Below are 12,874 nucleotides of genomic sequence, written 5' to 3' on the forward strand. Positions count from 1 at the left end.
CTGGTTCTTGTTATGATGAGTGGTTTTTCTTGTATCCTGGACATTTTGGTAATTCCATTAGAAGACTCTTGATCCTATTTATATCTTCCATTTTAGCAGGCAATTGCTTTGTTTAGTTTGAGATTATAAGTTCTGCACTACTTTTGTTGGCTTTAGTTCCAATGACAGTTTGGTTTTTAGAGACTTTGCAACATTATTCTTGTCAGCTTTATTCTTCTGATGCTGTTAGGGTATTGCACAGTCTCTTTCGGTGCCATCTGTGGGGGCTGGCAGGTACTTCCTTGGGCTACTTACTCTCACTGGGTGATCTGCTGGAAGACGCAACTGAGAAGCAGGGAAAAGTGAGTGTATACCGTCTTGTACCAGAGACTCTGAAGAACTCTTAGGAGGGATGGTTAAAGACCTAGCCAACCCAGGTCTTTAACCATCCCTCCTAAGAGTTCTTCAGAGTCTTGACTGTTAAATGCGCAGAGATATTGTCCAGAAAACATCCAGGTAGAGAACATCCAGATAACAACATCCAATAAAGGAATATATACCCTGGTGGAAAACAAAAGTCTGTTTAACAATGTTGGGAAGACAATGAGAGCACTGCAGAGGTCAGCGGACATTTTCATGTACTCAGATTGCCTGTTGAATTTCTTGAAATCTACCTTCCATTTCTGACACTCACCCTGGGTATTCTGTGAGACTTTGAAAACCCAGGCTCCACAGAGTTGGTCTAGTTGTCTCACTATGAAGGAAGTGGGCAGTAATTTCAAATAGAAACTCCACTGAGGCTTTAGAAACCCTGGCACAAATAAGTTCTCTACTCTTTTCTTTTTAAAGAATATTTTCACTCCTGTTGAGGAAATGGAGAGTGTTTTCCCATTATTTACAAAGCCCCTTACACCAAGATGACCTATCTGTCCATACATCACTCGAAGGCTAGTTGGTATTCCAAATTCTTATTCAAAGATCCCTCTACTTCTCAGTTATACCTCAGCCTTGATTCTCTTCATTTCCTGACCCTACTCTAGCATTTGGCTCAATCATCATATTTCTCTTGTAGCTTTCTCAGCCTGTCCTGGCATCTCTCATATTAGTGGATGTGTGAATTCTAGGAACCGCCACGTGGTGCTATAACGACTTTTGCCAGGCAAGGTCCAGGTTGTGAATGAAAAGTCACAGTGCCCAGTACTAGTTCTAGTTTCCTTTACAGCAAGTCACACACTACTGATACTTCAGATCTTACAGAAGTACAGTATGTGAAGTCTTATTTCATATTAAGACTCCTCTCCTACATCCAGCCCTGTCAATTCACCTTCATTCTTCATTTCTAGGGATTGGGGCTTCTGAAATACTTGGATTCAAGGCCTATGAGTACCTTGATCAAAAAAAAAAAAAAAGAGAGAAAGAAAAAGACAAAAAAAAAGACAAAGGAAAAAAACCGATTTGATGGAATTAGCTCCTTTCTCTCACTTCTATTTTAGTTGACAGGCCTGTTGCAAAGCTTCTATAGCTTTGAATTAGATCTTAAAGTAGACGTTGGTCCCATTGAAAGTCCTTGGGACAACAAAAAAACCACACATGTTAATTTTTCCACCAGCTAGTCCCAGCAATCAGAGGATGGAAAGACTTCATTGTTGTTTTTCTTTGTTGAATAAATACCCCTTTCATTTATAGCCATCTCATCTATAACACTTTGATCCTTTCCTTGTTTACCCAGCAAGGAATTTTGGACACAATTCTCTTCTACAAGGCATTTTAAGGCACAAATATGCAATGTTTATTTAATGTATCACTAACTTTTTTTTTGTGATGCATTTATTTTAAGCAAATTTTTCTTTGACAATAATCATAAGGTTTGCAAAATGGAAAATATTTTAATAAAAAGTTCCTAACAACTTAATGCGTTCTGAGTACTGTGCAAAGTGCTGAGAATACAAAGATTTTTAAAAAATTATAATATGGATCTGACTCCAAAAATTTATATGCAGTGTAATAGAAGAAAAAGTACATGCACACATGAACAAATATTTACATATAGTTCTATAAGTGCAATATTAAAAGTGGACAAAGCCAGAGGTCCTATGTAAGAATTGCTTTTGATAGGCAGTTGAATCAGGAAAGATTCAGCAGAGTAGCTGATATATGAATTAAGTGCTAAGAATAAATAGAAACCAATCACATAGAAAGAGAGCAAAAACATTCCAGGTTTAGCAAGAGCCACGTGCCAAATCACAGAAGTATGGAGCAATAATATGTGTTGAAAGCTGTAAGTAATTCAGCATTGCTCAAATCCAAAGGGGTGTGAGATGAGGCCATAAAGGGCTTTGAAAAGGAGCTTGGATCTTATTCTCTAAGAAATAGGAAACTTATGATAGATCCTTAGGTGGAAAGAGATGATATAAACAGGTTTGCATTTTAGAAAAATCACTGCATATTATAAGTAATACTTAACATTCATTTAACAAATTTAAATTTATAACCTCATATTTGCTTATACTGCCTCTTCAAATAGCAGAAGCGCTCTAATACTAAATAAATTTAAGCATCATAAAATTTTAGGCATCTTATATCTCTTAGGTGAGGCTCATGGAAATTTTGCCTATGGAATTTTTGCCTTCGTGGAACCATAAAGAGAAAATATGTCCATCTTAAAAAAAGGAAACTTTACAAATTTTCTAGTAAGCCCTACAGCCAAATGAAAACAAAAATATTTGTAGAATGCTTGCAGTTGTCTTGGCCTACTAGGCCTTCTTAGTGGATGGGAGATTGTGCCCTCTGTAAGCATAGAGTGTGCTTGTCTATGCCGTAACTTATGTCCTGTGTGTGTCTTCCTGACAACTATTTATAAAGGCAGCCTTCATTTCCTATTTCCAGAGGAAAATTTAATTGAAAGCACATATTAAAGGAAAAAATTTAGGTTATGTATGCAAAGTATACATTCATGACTAGCTTTCTCTTATGAATATTTGACTACATTGATATTTTTATGAATGATTGAAACATTCAATCATTCTCTGGTGATTGTCAGAGAAAGATCAAGAGACCGTGGCTATAAGAGTGAAGGTGTGCAGGACCTATTTGTGGTAGGCAACCTAGCTCCTTGTCCCTGTCTCATGTCCTTCTCTTGCCACAGTGACCCAGAGAAGCAGGCAGGCCGGCAGCATGACTGTGAGTTCTAATCCTGCCTGAGGTGACACGGATTTCACAGTCTATGGCTATTACTACAAATGCACACTAGTCCAGATCTTATGGAGAGAAGTACAATTTCTATTGACCTCTTAGGTTCTTTATAGAAGATGTCCTGCATGAGGAAAGCAGTGGAAAAACAGTTGGTAGATAAATAGAATAACAACTTGGCTTCTTGGTGTCTCATGAACATAACCATCATAGATAAAACTCCAGTCTTTTTTGTGTAACTGACATTTAGTTTGTTATCCATTTTTAATAAAAGTAGAGAAGTTACTCTCCTGTGGCTTTTGCTGGTACTTTTTATAGCCGTGGTGTGGTAGGAAGTAGGCCCCAAGTTCCCTTGGCAACAAGTAGAGTAGAAGTGATACACAGAAATCTGAATCATCAGTGAATCATCTGAAGATTTCTGTTTCCAATCCTTAAAAATAATTTACTGATTGTTTTTTATCTGTGCGGTTTGTTGACTCCAAGTAAACACCACAGAGACCATAAGATACTTCAATCAATCATTGAAGAAACACTGCAAATGCTCCAAATGGACCTTAATATAGATAGCCAAGAAACATTGCACTTTCTTTACTAGGACAACACTTGCATTTGAGGGGAACATATCAGTATATCAAGGTATTGGCAATGGGGAAGTTCCCTTTCTACCAAGAACTTGATGGCTCCAGCAAGATGTTTCAGGATACTACTGCATTTAAAATATTTCTTAGCATCAAGAAAAAGTGATTTCTATACAGTTCAATGTTAGTCACAAAGACGGTTTTCAGACATCAGAAAAGAGAACTATTATGGCTCACACCTGAAAGATACACACACACACCCTTTCTGAGACTTCTGGACATCAGTTACCCAGTTTCTCCATCAACTTTTTCCCACTAATACATCTGTTGCATAATCCTTTTATCTCTACTCTTGTTGCAACTATCTTAATTTAGGTTTAGCACTTGTCTTCTTAACTCAGAGTGCTCTCTAATCCTTTCTTTGTGCAGAGAGAAAAATAATTTCCCCTAAAAATTATTTTTCTCATGTCAGCATTATAATCAAAACTTGTTAATGGTTCGATGGCTTCTTGAGGTCCATGACTTACTTATCGTTGTATATGCAGCACAAACCATGGTGCCTGAACCATAGAGTATATTCAGTAAATGGTTTTGAATGATTTATAATAATTGTGGTATTTTTGTTCATATGTCTCTTGTGAACAGAAGTCTAATCTCATTAATCTCATTAAGTCTTTGTATCTCTAACTCCTAGCATGGTCTCTTGTGTATTGTTCACATTCAACAAACATTTACCGAAACAATGAATGAAATTCACATCCTGGACTCTTGCATGCATGTTGTAGTCTCCCCTACCTAGGTGACCTCATTTCCTACCACTACCTTCCTTCCTGTGAGGTGAGACTTTGTACCAGTCAAACTCCATTTCCCTCAGATGCATTACCACCCCCATTCTCACCACCTGTTCTCTTTCAAGGCCTCTCCTAAGTCTCATTCCCTTTACAAATGGAGGGTCTACTCATTCCTCCAGCCTTTATTCAAATTTTGTCTCTAATGCATTCTTACTATTGTTTGTCTTTTTGACTCCTGAGTGATGTCACCTATTTCCTAATGCATGGCATCTCCCTTATGTTGATGAAACCAGCTTCTTCATCTCTAGCTCTGTTGTCTCCTCAGAGCCTCAAAATTTGATGTTTATAAATTCCTCAGGTTCAAAATGTTCAAAAGTTATTTCATCTTGTTAAATTTTTTAAGCTATGTTAACTATTTTTTTTGTTATAATGAGTTCTTTTGCTTGCAGAGATACATATTAAAATATTTATGAGTGAAATTATATGTTGTCTTTAATTTATTTCAAACTTATATGAGGGAATAAAAAAGGAGCTATGCTATTCTATGTACTATGTGTTTTAAATTTTTCATAATATAAACTTCTTAAAACTTTAATTATTTTCCTCTATTATTACCTTGAACTACTCTGCTTAAATGAATCGTTCCCCCTCCCCCTCGACATCCATTCTAACTGTATGGGACATTCTCTGGTAGGAAGCAGATATTGACATGTGAGGCTGAGTAAGTTTAGCTGCTCATGACATCAGTGCCCAAGTAGAAGAACCTGGTATTGAGCCAAGTAATTAAAAAAAAAAAAAAAGTTTTTGAGAGTGAAGAGAGAGACCAGCTGTATTCTGAAAGAAAAATAGAATTAAGAGTCATCCTTCTACCCCACCTCAATTTTCTGATTCTCTAAAAACACAGGAGAAACATCCAAAATCCATGGTCATGTTGTATCCTTTGCTTGAACTGTTTTTCCATTATCTACTTAGAAACGATCTACTTAAGCTTCATTGGAGGTTCTGCTCAACCATCTTTTTCTTTTTTAGAACTGCCTGGACTCTCTCTTACAGGCAGAATTAAATGCTTCCTCATCAATATTCACAAAGGACATTATACATACTACTGCTACTACTTCTACTACTACTACTACTTTCTTCTCCTCCTCCTCCATTTCTATGCATACGTTGCTCCTTTTTTTCTGCTAATATCTATAAATTGAAAGTCTTCTTTTCTAATCTCCCCCACCCAAAAGTGTTCCCTCTTCCTCTGAATTCACAGAACTTTTTTTCCACAGCATGTATCATGATCTGCTTTGGTCTGGGTGTCCTTTCTCCTTTGCTGTCCAAGACTTTTGAGAACAATATGATACCTTCTATTCCAGCTACTCGCTACAAAGCTTGCTCAAAATTTGGTTCCTGAGCACACTTGAAAAATTTGTCGAATTGACTATTTGAGTATAAAAGACAAGGAAGAGTCTCGGTTTCCTATTTGGGATCAGCAGGACAGAATATTTGATGTTCATAATTTGCTGAAATAATTTCATGAGCTCCATTACTTATAGAGAGAATAAAGAGGTCTATAAACAGGCAGCCCCAATTCAGAGAGAGGGTACTCTCATAGTTCTTTCAGTCTTCCAGAATTATGTAACACATGTCATCCATTTAACCAGTTACTGCTAACAAATAAACAGCAAGGGAAGATTTATATCTCCATTTTAAAGTTAAGGAAACTAAAGCTATGTTAGTAGTAAGTTCAGACACAGAGCTAAGAATTTTATCCCACAATCTCTTTTTAAAAATTAAAATAAAATTGTATTTTAAAAACTTTTTCAATTACAGTTGACATGCAATATTATATTTGTTTCAAGTATACAACATATGATTAGATATTTATATAACTTATGAAGCGATTACTCCAATAAGTCTAGTACCCATCTGATGCCATATGTAGTTGTTACAATAATATTGACTATATTCCTTATGCTGTACTTTATCCAAGACTTCTTTTTCAAAAAAAAATTTTATTTTTTATTTTTTTTTAGGTGAGCCAACTCTTGGTTAACCTCACAGATTGCAAGGACCTTGTCAGCTTACAATCTCTTATTTTTTATTTTTTACGCCTATTGCACCTGGTCTTCCTAGGTGGTCTCCCATCCAAGTACTAACCAGGCCCGATCCTGCTTAGCTTCTGAGATCAGATGGGATCAGGCTTGTTCAGGGTGGCATGGCCGTAGACCAAGACTTCTCATCCAACTCTACTGTCTGTCCCATTTACATCACAGGTGTCTATGTGTAAGTGATAATAGACTTAGCTCAGCTAATACTTCTCATCCATTACAGAGATTTTTAGAGACATATTACAGCTTCGAGAGCCTCGGAGGCTGGACTGTGTTCAAATTCTACCTTTGACTGCATGACCCTAGGCAAGCCAATAGTCACTCTGGAAAAAAAAAAAAAATGCAGTATACTAAATGAAGGAAACTCAGATGGGCTCCTATGGAGGCTTCTTGCTATCCAGTGTGCTCACTCTGTGCCTCAGTTTCCACATAGGTAAATAAGAATGAAAATAACTCTTATCTCATAGGGTTGTGCAGAAGATTAGGTGAGTTAATATACACAAAGCAGTTAAAACAGTGCCTGGCACATAGTAAGCACTGTATATAATGATTTGCTTTTGTCACTACTTGGATCATTTATTTTAAAACAGCATATGTAATATATTTTGTGTAATAAGAAAGACAGAAATATTCAATGATTTTTGGGGTCAGTTTTTGAGACTAGTTCTAAGATATTTATGGTATTAGCATCTAAAATATCTTGCATATTCTCCACAACCTTTCCAAACATACTTAGTTTGCAAAATTAGATTGGACATTGTACAGAAATAGATTTTCTCATAATATTTTAGTACTTTCAATTTCATTCCAGCTGGAGTCTAAAATACTGGTGCATGAAGATATTTAAAATTATGTGAAAAAAACATGATTCAAACTTATTTTTTATTTGTTTTCAGGAAAAGTGTTGTTGGTTCACATGTGGCATAAAAGCAAAGTTAGTATCACTGGAGGATGATTTAATCACCTCAAAAACAGGACAATGTATTGGGAGCTATTCTGATATCTGGTTATGAAAGAAAAACTAGCAAAGCTGTAAAAATTATATAAAATTGATTTAATCATTGAACCTATAAATATCAACTGAGCACTGTCCTATGCCAGGCAATATTCTAGAGAAGGGATATATAATCCATATCCTCTACATGGAGGTTATGTACAGGTGTAGGGAGACAGAAAACAAGTAAACAGAATAATTACAGATTTTAAGATGGAAGTTATGGAAGAAATGTACAGGACAATATGACCTAATAAGTAGGAAAGTGGAGGGGTGTCTTTAAATAGGGTAATTTGGGAAGGTTTGAGCAGAAACTTAAAAGACCAGGAGGTATAGAATTTGGTGACACTACATTATAAAGAAACCATAGCGAGATAACTCAGCAACAGTTTTTTTTATTTGTTTTGTTTTTGTTTGTTGCTCATCTTACATATATTTTTTGTTCCTATTTGCAAATTTGATTTGGTTCAAATGTAGTTAAAATAGCCTGGACAAAGTTCAAACATTATCTAAGATTGATGTCGCTTTCTCTCCTTTTAGCTTAAAGGATTATTCAAAAAAAGTTTAGAAAATAAAAATTTTTAATAAAATAAAATTTACCCACATTCCAAAAACTTAAAGGTTACTCATATGTTGATCTATTTCTAAAGCACATTGTTTTTTAAGTTCTGTTTGTGGTTATCTAACCTTTGTGAAATGAGGTTAAATAAAGCTAGGTAGCCGACTCAGCCTAGAAAAAAGAGAAGCAGAGGTCATGCTGATATTCAGAGTTTACATGGTAACAAGTATGTTTTGGTGTAAAAGTTGCATTTGATCAGACAAAAAAAATGTTGTTGTGGTCACAACAATGTGGCCAGAGAAATGTTTTGATTTCTCACACTGGCAAATCTTATCTCCCTAAGCTGTTGCACTACCAAGAGATATAGCCCTTCTTCACTTTAGAAGTAATAGCTTTGAGAGAAAGAAACCACTGAGAAAGTCATCTTGTTATGATGAACAGAAGCTAGGATGGTTGGTGATGGTGGTGGCAGTGCAATTGGTAGTGATGCATCTGGCCCTGACATGGTCCACTGTGATCAATTATTTGGATATTTGACAAGGTTCTGGACCCATATTGTTAAATTGCTCTCCTAACAGCAGTGTTTAAGAAGACCCTTCTCATTAAACCCGGCAGTATGAATTATCTTTTAAAAAAATCTTTACTGGCATTAATTTTAGTAAAATTTAAGGTCTGAGTCACAGCCACTTTTATTTTTCTTTCTATTTTTCCTTATTTCTATCTTTTTATGGGGTAGGAAGATCAAAATAGGATTCCTGGTAGAATTAAAACATGCCTAAAGTGGTCAGCCTCAATTTAAAAAAAAAAAGCATATAATTCTAAAATGTGCAGAAGATTATGTTATTTTTAGGAACATTATTTTCTTAGGTCCATTTTAATGACCTTGGGTTAATACTGCTTTTGAATCCTGCTTGGTCAACGTTAGCTATTTTTGAGGAGAAATATTTCAAGAACTTATATAGGCACTAGTATACCTAAGATAATATGAACCATGGGTTAACATAATGCATGTACATTACATTTTACAAAGATTATTTGGATAAAGAGTTTGCCTCAGGCTATAACACAGAAATAGCATGGTTTAAACATTTTGATTTGCAATATAAATTATGCTTATTTTATTAAACTTTTCTAAATGAAATAATTTATCCTTTGAAATATTTTAGAACACAGTGTAGAATAAATTAATTGATTGACTTTGTGAGATTTCAGCTGAATTGGCAAAACAAACTCATGACAATAATTCTAAATTCTAGACACCGCTACGCAGCCAACCTTTGCCATCAGGTTAATGCGGATATTGTAGACTTTGTTCTATGAATTTGTGAAAATCAATAATTACAGAGAAAGTTTGTAGTGCTGTTTTAGTGACTCTTTTATAGAAATTATATTATGATATACCTACCATAATACCAAAAACCTGATTTTTGCCTTATCAGTGCCTCTCTTCTTTAAACTGCTGCATTAAATCCTTCGCTACTATTTGAGTCCTTCTATACCTAGCCATTGAGTTTGCTTCTAGTTCTTTGCCATTAGAAATTTTTAAATTTAAGAACTTCTCAATCTCAACATCAAAAAGAAATTTTGCTATAATTTAGTGTAATACTTTTTAGTATTATATTTGTGCTTAGATTATAACCATCTGAAATTTATCTTTATAAGTGTGAGACATGAACTGTGTCTTTCTAAATAATTTAATGATTTTTCCCAAGAATTTGTATAAAAAATGTACCCTTTACCCATTTATTTAAAATGCCACTTTCATCATCTACTTAATAATTGTATAGGATTTTATCTAGTTTTACACTCTTATTACATTGATCTAGTTATCAATTCTCGTCGTATTACACCATTTTTATTACTATAATTCTATATATGTTTGATCTGTAGTGGGCAAGGCCATCCCTTCTTAGTTTTCTTTTATAGGTTTATCTTGGTTATTTTTACGTATTCTCTTCTTTATGAATTTTAGAATAGGCTTTAAATACCATAAAACATTCTATTTTTAAAAAAATATTGAACCAAATTCATAGATTATTTTGGAGAGGACAGACGTCTTTAAAATACAAACTGTCTTATTCATGAACAAAGTATTGAACAAGAGTCACGAGACAGGAATCAGATTCAAAGGGGTGACACTAAGCAGGCTCAAGTTATAATTTTTATTTTGGGATTTAGTAAAAAGGCTGTTTCTAGTTATGCTCAAAACCCAATATCATTTATTTCACTGATTTTTTTTTCTTTTTAGGATTGATGGTTCCCTCCTGTAGCCCTGGTCGAATATAAACCCCTAAATTGGTAAGGAAGTGTATTGGGCTGATGGTAAATGTTTCTCATGTCTGGGAAAGGAAGAATCGGTTAGATGGTGTGAAATTCAACCTTGGGACTCATATCTCTGGCAGATTTTGCTATTTCTAACAAAAACACTTGTGCATACTCATATCCTCTCTTACACCATCTTAACACAGAATTCTGCTAATATAACTGACAGAGGTAAGTGTTTCACACAAAACCCAATTTTGCAGACATTTTATTTTTTGATGCTTTATTACCTTTTAGCTTATGGGGTTTTAGGGAGTTAGAAACTCTATTTTTGCTGTGCACAGACTTTCTGTTTCCCCTACCTTTTTGAAGATGACTGGCTGTGAATTTAATCTTGTTAGCACCATGACCTTTTCACCACAAAGTTTTAAGAACTACCTGTTAGACCACTACATAATACCATTAGGAAATAAAATGCATGAGATATATGAAGTTATCAGGCTATACAGTATTTGTTCCTTATTGATATGTATCTAACAAAACATTATATAGAATATTTTCTGCCTGCATTAAAAGATTTGGATTAATTCTCCTTTTCATTCTAAGAAAAATAACATTTACACTTTAATTAAAATTTAACTAACTTTGGCAAGCTGCAGGGAGTTCAAAAGTTTGTGAAAGTCTAGAAACTTTCATATTTTATTGGAATCGGATACTCACTTTTTAACCTTAACTATAAAGCTACTTTGCTCTGATTTCTTCTTACTTAGAACTCACTAATCCTTGCACATTTTAAAAGAATTGGTAAACATGACAAAAAAGTGGTTGTATTGTCCTTAATGAAGAAAGAAAATATTTTGCAAATAACTCACCATTCCTATAAAGAAGTTTTTGTGTCTCCAGTGGTATAGTTAAATTGTGACTATATTTACTGATTTTAACTAGACAATTGCTGAATTCTCTACTTAATTCTTGACTATATGGTTGTGTGCTAACTTATGAGAATTAAGCACAAGTATCAGGTTTAATTCGTAACCTTTAACGGTCATTAAAAACAAAAACAAAACGGAAAACATTCATTGTAAAAGTAAATGCTAGATGAGAAGTAAAAGCCATCAGCTGGCAAATTTAAAGCCCTAACAATGATATACTATGAGGCCTAAGGAAAGAGATCTATATGAGTTTTTATTAAAAATTGTATTCTTATATCAACTTTTATTATTTTATGAAAAAACAGAAACTCTTGTCTTTGACTCTTATTTAGTAATTATTATGAAATTTTGCTAGAGAGGTTTTTTTTTAATTTCCACTTATATAAATTATTTTGCTCACTTAACTTATAGTGAGGACAATAAAGATCAAAATCCAAATACAGTTTCTGCCATCACTTGGTCTAAATCAGAGAATATGACCTTTTTTATCTTCAGGTGAATTTTCAGTGAGAAAACAGAGTATCTTAGACACAATCATATCTTCTTATTATGGTTAAATTAATCTTGTTTTGAGGAGTAAGGTTGTGGTATCTCAGGAAACCTCTAAGTGTGGATCAAGAAGTTTTAACTTCCTTAATTTAAATACTTCCTCATATTTTTCTATTGCCAACATACTAATAGAGGTAGTTTTATTCAAAAAACAACTTTATAATTAAAATAAAATCTTAGCCTATATGCCCTCCCTCAACTTGATAGTTTTATAGTACATCAAAAAAATCCCACCATAGAAAATAAAATGTGAAAAAGCTTATATTTATTTCCCTAGCATAATGACATTGGGTTTACACAGGGCAAGTAGTTCAATTACTTTGGTAAAAAAATATTTAGGTCTCTCCATGAAGGTAGTGCCATGTCAGTTGAGAAGTCGGTACTGTTGATGACGGATATCATTTATACATGCAGGTGTCACAGGAAAGGCCAATGTGGTCTTTACAGTCCCTTCCATGCTCTTTATACAAGAAGATTGTCCTTTGATTGTTCTTGTGGTTGTTATTCACAGAGCCTGTAGCTTCTTGTAACCCAGTCCTGTAAGTACTCAATGGCCCCAGGTTTTTCTCTTTTCCTGTGGCTTCCTGCCATCTGGTATGCAGGCTGTACCGGTTTCTCATTTATCTACATTTCTCTTACAAGCTCACCCCGGCAAATAAATCAAGGGATACCACCTATTCATAACAAGCCATTCACTCACTTTGGTAACCTTAAAATCATCCAGTTAACATTTATATTCCATGTTCTCATTGGATTTCAGATACCGTCTGTGGGAACGTCTCTGAGTTATCAAACTCACTCAAAATTACTGGAATCCAGGCAAATTTATGTTATATTTTTCTTCTCCCACTTTTTTTTCTATTTTAGTTCAATATATAATAAAAAATTTGCATTTCATTTACATGGTTCCATCTATATTTTTGGAAACACATCACCACCAGT

General features: G+C 34.4%; 1 pseudogene; it reads right to left on the reverse strand.

Moving 5' to 3' along the window:
• Positions 1-6,636: 6,636 nt before the first annotated feature.
• LOC120602674 (uncharacterized) lies at positions 6,637-6,755 on the reverse strand (annotated as a pseudogene).
• Between the last annotated feature and the right edge of the window lie 6,119 nt (positions 6,756-12,874).

Source organism: Pteropus medius, unplaced genomic scaffold (genome assembly GCF_902729225.1).
Source record: "Pteropus medius unplaced genomic scaffold, Ma_sr-lr_union100, whole genome shotgun sequence".
Lineage (NCBI taxonomy): Eukaryota > Metazoa > Chordata > Mammalia > Chiroptera > Pteropodidae > Pteropus > Pteropus medius.